Below are 7500 nucleotides of genomic sequence, written 5' to 3' on the forward strand. Positions count from 1 at the left end.
AATAGGATGTGTGTGTTTGTATATCCGGCCCCAGATAATAATTTCTTAAAACTGTTGGCTAAACTGAACTTAGCAGAGGGTTAGAGGTCTTAAAGACAAATTTCTACGTTTCTCTGTGAAACTTCATGGTTGAGCCAAGGAAAGAGCAGCTACAAGTGCCCTGTTCTTGTACTGTATATTAGACACTAGAGAATCTAGAGGATCAAAAGCCCTTATTAGTATTACAGTCTCAAAATGCCTCATCTCATCTGCATCTCTTTTCCCACTACGGTCAATCAACTGAGATATAAAGTCCTAGGAAAAGAAACCTCCTTAGTTCTGATGTCCCAAGTCTATTTGTTTCTCCCACCTATTATAATTCCAGCAAATCTCACCACCTTTATAAAGGTTAAATACTTACAGATTATTGAGAAAGTTCTTTAGAAAAGCAAAATTTAATTGCACTTTCCCATTTAGTTTTCTTCATTATTACTCTGTGCTGGTAATATCACAAAGCAAACAGCAGTATCTGATTTACTATTGATATTCCCATTATTATTTTGGACTGGGAAAAACACTTTCAGCTGTGTGGTTACAGAACAAAACAGATACTGCCCTTGTATTTGAAATTGTAGTACTTTTAATCAGCCTGCAAACTGCTTCTACTGTATTAAAGAAAAGTGCTATATGTAAAAATTGTGTAACCTTCTTCAAAAGAAGCATTGTAAAGAGATTGTAGCTTATACTGAAATCTCAACTTGATAGAATTTTAAAGTACTTTAGAGTAACTCTGGCACACAGACAAGCCTCAAAGTGCTCATGGCTTTTCTGAGGAAACAAATACTGGGAAGAAATAAAGCTCTTGGATCCAGTGCCATAACTGACAAGATTTTAGAATGGGAGCACTGAGTAGCCTAGGGTTCCCAGCAAAAGCACGTTTGACTCAAGACAGTAAAATACTGCCCCCCCCCCCAAAAAAAAACACACACAAGAATTGTGGCACAAACTTAGAGGGGGGGAAATTGTTGTGGTGAATATAAGCACAGATTATCTTCTATCAGTAGAAAACTGTCAAAGAAAATACGCAAGCCAAAGTTGTAAAGCTCATATATAATATCACACATAGAACAGCTTTTTGAATTTTTTCTTGTTGTGGAAGTCTAACTTCACATACTGAAGGATTAAGGTGGGAGGTATTTTTCATTTATTAAATAAATATCTTTATTGTTTTTTAGAGCCAGCTGCTTAATGAAGTAGGGGCAAGGAGATTGGAAACCAGGAAAACCTGCAACAATTAATGCTTTCTTACGCTCTTAAAAACTGCCCCATATACAATTACATTTCTGAATTTGGATTTTGAAATTTTAATCATTGTATTATGTGAGCACAGGATCTATGCTTAACATTTATTGCTTGTGTGCTGCTATTAAGTGAAAAATCAATATGGTACAGAGTTTTGCAATACTAGCCCTTAACACATAAATGCTGCCAGGGGAAATTAGCTGTTGTGATGTATTCCATCTGATCTCAGGAAGAACGTGTACTATACACACATATCCACACATACAGTAAGTGCTCAGATTGTTCTCTATGCTCTGCAAACCCGGAGTCTCTGCCATTACAGCCATCCTGTTAAAAGACAAAGCAACTAAAGTCTGCAGAACTTGGAAGGTGGATATCACAATTTCAGTCACCTGAGACAACACACCTGTTCACTATGACTAAGAAAAGTTACGAGTTAGTATCATAATTTTTTTTCAGCTAACAGACCTCAGCAACGTTCAAGATGCAACTCTGTGTGACTGTCATTACTAAAGAACAAGGCATTTTGTTTGTTAGTCAGCATAAGTGTTTTGCATGAAAATGGAAGCAATAAAATGTAAATGTTAGACTTCATGTGCAGATATCTATGAAATGAGAACAGGTTTAATTAACTAGTGTCATCAGAGAAGTAACTTTAACTGTAACACACAGCAATTCCATCTCCTGCTGCTCTAACCTTTGTTATTTATTGTGAGGAAATAAATTAGATTTTCTACCACTAACTACTTTTTAATAATCAAAGGAAAATAATTCATGCAGCATGTAAGTTATCATAAAAGAATTCAGCAGACACAGCGAAGATGATAAAAGGCTTCTTTATGCAAAACATTTTGTATGTCAATTTAAGAGTCAGTCTTAAGAGCAAAATTTCATGTGTTGCGATTTGTCAGCAATTTCATCGTTACAGCTTATTTTCTATTTTTTCTCAAAATCCATGGTAAAACTGTGCTATAGTTTTTTAGATAAGAATGTGATCTTCTTTTCAAAGCAAATGACTTCATCTCCTAGCAATACTTTTTAGTTATAATCTTAGATTAGGGTATAATGGATCAGAAATAATTCCAGTCTTTGAATATATTCAACAAAGCCACAATTCTAAAATATTATCTTGTACCCTAGCCTAAGTCTGCCATATCATTATACTGAAATGCAATCAGTTTTCTTTTCTCTGCACATTGAGTAATCTGCTCAGTTACCCCATGCAGCAGTAAGAATTGGTGCTGTGAGATCACTTCCGTGCATCTTCCACAAACAAGAATGTGTCTGAATCCCATCACTACATGCCAGCCACAGGTAGCTGGCAGTACATTGTCATTATTACAATTTCATTCTCCTCCTGACTTCATTCTTTTTTTCTTTTTTTAATTAATTCAGCTCTGTGATGCAGCTGATTTCTTCCGTTCCCTCCATCTGCATTTGCTAATATTTGCTTCCATCCTTTACTATTCTGTAATTCTGGCTGTATCCCTCTGCATCTGTGGTACATGGGATTTGGGCTGTTTGTCTTGTGTTCCATTTTTCATTCTATTTGCATGTTACTCACAACATACGGTGTATTAAACTGCTATGGTTATTAGCTATTGAACTGGATAATAAATGTCATTAGCCTGTTCTATAGAATACTGGTATTCAGCCAAAACAAAAGGAATATTGTGCTTATCTGACCAAGGACTTTCAAGCCCACTATCTTTGCTTCGGAAAGAATTTATCATCTGCTGCGCCACTAGATGTGCTTGTATAACAAAGTCATATCATTGAACTGAATTTATCTCGAAATAAGCAGCATTAACTGGAAGTTCTGATTTAATGTCTTTATACAGTTAAACTCATATAAACTGCTAGCTTTTAATTTCCATGACTAATTCCACATGAAAGATTTCTTCTGATGTACACATGCAGCCTTGCAAGTGGACATTTGATGACCCTTTGAATTTTTTGTTGTTATCTAGGCATTGTGAGATAGCTGGCTCCTGAAGCACGTGATGGGATATGTATCAGAAGATGAGCTAACTCTCTGCTGGGTGGTAATACTAAAATTTCCAAGTCTTCTCTTTCCATTCTATACTTATTCTTTCTTGGCACCATTTTCAAGCTCTCTCTCCCCACTATCAGTTCCACGTTCCAGATGCATACTAAGGACTGTTTAACTTTCATACAATGGCTGGCTGCAGCTTTGGAGGCCTAGACCTCCTAAACCTGTCCTGATCCAAAATTATCCCCAGACCAAACAGAAATAAAAGTCCACTTTTAACACAATGAAAAAGTAACATGTCATGCAGGCACAGCTTCTTTTTCTTTAAACACAAAGGTTTGTCCCAGACTACATTTTCTGCGTACACAAACCTTGGTAAATGGGTATCATAGAAGGAAAAAGTTTTTAAGCCCAGGGAAGATGAAGTTGCAATCGTTTTCCTGAGTTAAGCAATGCTTAGTAGGAAAGAACTCAGAGCTTTAGACAAGTTAGATAGGAAGTAAGAGAAGTGTCAGTACGCGACATAACCTCAACACAGAAATTAAACATCTCCTTATTTTGCATTACAAAGTCTTCACATGGCTACAGCCCTTGCCATTCAGTTTCCTCATACATGTACCTGCTGTACTTTGCAATTACATTCACCTGTCATCTAAATAAGTCTCCTTTCCCAGTTAGCTACATACTTGAAAAGGCAGTAAGTATACTTTTAGCCATACACCTTCATTCAAGGCTTCTAAAGGATAATCTAAGCCTTGCTTCACCCTTACCTTCAATTATTAGGGGTTGAATGTGTCAACTTTCTTACCCTCCCACTAATTTAGATAGTATTAGTCCATTCATAACACCTGGAACACCTGCCCAGTCTGCACATTCAGCTTGAAGTATATGCATGAAGTATATGGGAGGAGTTGATCAGCTTGGATTGTCGTTTAATAGTTGTTTTGCAGTAATGCCTACAGGCATTAATTAAGATCAAGGTGCTAAATACTAAGAAAACTTGCAATGGAAAACAGTTCCTGCCCCAGAGAATTCACAATTCAGGTTACAGCAAGTTACAGCAGGTAGATGAGATAAATTAAGTGTAGGGACAGAAAGAGAAATGTAACAATGTACTTCTCCAGTTATTTTCTAGATAAAGTGTGGATCATTTTCATGTATACGTTTATAGAAACTGATATTCTCGTTTTGCTGAAGATATTCATTTCTCTCTAGTCTTAATTCTTTAATGATCCCCTCAATATCATAAAACTCTTCTTCCAAAGAAACACATAATCTACAAGATGTTCCTTCTCCACCCAGGGTGTCTGATATGCTATACTCTAGAAAATCAGCAGCTCTGTATCTCTCCCTTTTCAAGGGCATCAAAATTTGTTCTTATGTATTGCTTGTTTTTCACCAGAGCAATAGACAAAAGGCAATCTTTCTGTGTTTTATGATTAAAAATTAAAATACCTCCAATAAGACAGTAGCTGGCCCATATCCTCCTTGTGGAATTAATTTTAAAATAGATGTTATTATAAAGCTGTATTAAAGTGTGAAGAGATCTTTGTAACAATCAGACATAAAAATTTGGAAGACTATAATATCTAATAGGCTTATTTTTTTCCTTAAATATAAGGAATAGCATAATTTGGTAGGTGGAGATAAAGGTCAGTTTGATTTATTTCAGCTTGTTGAGTTTTATGAATAAATTTATTATCTGTAGTAACATTCCTTAACAAGGTATTTCTATCTGGTTTCCACCAATTTTAAATTACTGAAGACCTTCCCTGAAATAATTAAGGCCCAGCTGTCACTACAAATGCTTCTCTATTGCACTGAATGCTTTGCTTTTCCTTAAGCTATGTGAAGATAATGTAAAAGAGTGCCAAATGAGAAACCCTACTAGCCAGCATTAGAGGCAGTAATTTACCCCATTTTTTCCATAGATGTAAAACCATCTTCCTACACAAACAGACCACTTCTTCCAAACAGAATCATCTGCAAGATCAGGATGTAAATAAGCAACAAAGATAAAAGCAGTGAAATATTAATCTCAGATCTAAGTAAACGAGAATTTTGCTATTTTTAGCAGGACCATAATAGGTGTCTTAACGCTTTAATAACATGAAACCTTGCCTACAACATACTATGGAATTTCTGTTGCTATACAATACCTTTTTACTATTAAACTACTTCTATATTATATAATTCTTTGTGACTTAGAATATAAAGTACAATGCTTCCAAAGGGAAAAAAATAAAAATATAATTGACAGATTTTTTAAAAAAAACATTGCTTTTCAGCAGTCACATCAAGAAGTTTAAAAGTGCTCTAGAAAAAAATGCAAGGTTAATATTGAAAATGAAACTGTTCCACTTCTGCTGGAACCACAAAGGTCAAAGATTTAGCTGTGAGGAGAATCTATGGATTCTCTTCTTTGCACTAATTATGGTACAAATTAGGGAAAGCACACACTTAGAACAGTAGATTTCAGTAGCACAATAGCTTTAGTTAGTAGTTAAGCATATGCTTTTATCAATGACTTCTTGAAATTTGTCTCTAATTAAGGGTCATATACTGAAGACTTTACTGGCATGCCCTGCTCTTAGGCCAGTGGATCTGATCCTTCTCTATGCTATAGACACTTTACATTGAGCCTGCATACATCCAACATAGGCATAAGCAGTCATCCACATTGTCACAGTTGTGTAAAGACCACAGTGGCAAAAACATTAAGCAAATAGAGTGATGGAAAGAAACAGAATAGCAAGAATATCTGAAACAAAATACAGCTCTGGGCCTTGTCTAATGCTCCATATGCTATAAAAAAACCAGTAATGTACTAAAATGGCTTATTAGAAACCAATAATTAGTTCTGACTTTGGAAGATTTCATTGCTCGAATTGGGCTTACAGATTGAAATGCAGAATTACTTAACATATTCTTCTGCTGTGAAAACTCAGTCTAGTAACTAGCCTAGGTGACTTTTGTGTGCATTCAGACTTGGGTAGTACTCATACTTTTAAGTATATGCATGTAAGAGGATGATCTACATCCACTCAGCTATTCCTACCTCTTCCTGGTCCCTTTGGCTCCCCGTTTTACAGGGACACACGAAAGGCAAGGAGAGCAGGATTAGTACATGTTGTGGGCCTGGGGGCCTAGCACCACTCACTCTCATTTACACAAAAGCAGCAAGAAAGCCTGCTCATCCCTTTCAAAGGATTTCCTGCCCCTTTAAATTGTGCAACTGACTGTTTAACATAACTGAGCTTCACGGCCCAGATGAGTGTCTGCAGAGATCCCAGAAGGGGGAATAAGGCTGCTACCAGGCTTCTCCAAAGCCACTGAGGCAGGACGGATTCCCGCAGACTAGGTGAGTTGCCGTGCTACGCCAGGAGCTGGAAGGTATTTTACGGAGGCGCTGGCAGCCGTCCTGAACCCAGGCAGCGTAACCTCCCCCCCCCCCGGGCCTCCCCAGGGCCGCGCCTCCCCCCTCTCGGCGGCTCCGCAGCCGCGCGCCCGCCCAACGGCGGGGCGGGGCGGGGGGCGCGGCTCGTCACGTGGCCCGCCCGCGCCACGGGGCCGGGCGGGGCCGCAGCTCCGCCGGCGCACTCGAGCAGCCGGTGCGTGGGGAAGGGCATGGCAGGTCACATGCGCAGGCCAGCAGGGTCACCGCCGGGGGAAGCGGGCCCGCGAGCTGCGTTCGAAGCGCGTTGCTAGGCGACAGAAGGGCGCGCGCCGCCAATGGGAGAGGCAAGCGGGAGGGGGGCGATGACGCAACGGCTCGGCGAGTGGAGAAGCTGAGGCGGCGCCCGCTGCCCGCCCGGGGGGCGGTGGGGCTGTGGCGCGGCGGCGCGGCCCGCTCGGGGAGGCGTTCCCGGGGCGGCTTGGGGCGGGGAAGGGTAGAGAAGGGCGTCCGCGGTCCCTCGGAGGGGGTCAGCGAGGAGGCCGAGGAGCGCCCCCTCGCCAACGGTGCAGGTGCGGCCTGCGGGAGAGGCGCAACTGCCCTCCTTCCCCAGCAGCCGGGGGCGGGACGCTCATTTGAGCGGCAGCCGATGGATCCAATGAGTGCGCGCGCCTCAGGCGAAGGGGCGGAGCGCTAGGGCCGGCGGGAGCGCCACCGCCCACCCCGCGAGGGTGTGAGGCTGCCCCCGACGTGGCCCGCCCAGCAGCTGGGGCGCACCAAGGGCGAGGCCGCTCCCGGCGGGGGGCCGTGTAAGGCAGCGACTCCGCCCGCG

General features: G+C 41.0%; 1 protein-coding gene across 1 annotated transcript in view; it reads left to right on the top strand.

The window, feature by feature from the left end:
* The first annotated feature begins 7390 nt into the window (after positions 1 to 7390).
* ARL4A (ADP ribosylation factor like GTPase 4A) overlaps positions 7391 to 7500 on the top strand; it is a 3013-nt gene continuing 2903 nt past the window's right edge. The window contains exon 1 of the mRNA XM_026070309.1: positions 7391 to 7477. The gene's annotated coding sequence lies outside the window, so the exon portion shown is untranslated. The remainder of the gene's footprint in view (positions 7478 to 7500) is intronic.

This window comes from Apteryx rowi, unplaced genomic scaffold (genome assembly GCF_003343035.1).
Source record: "Apteryx rowi isolate R43461 unplaced genomic scaffold, aptRow1 scaffold_309, whole genome shotgun sequence".
Lineage (NCBI taxonomy): Eukaryota > Metazoa > Chordata > Aves > Apterygiformes > Apterygidae > Apteryx > Apteryx rowi.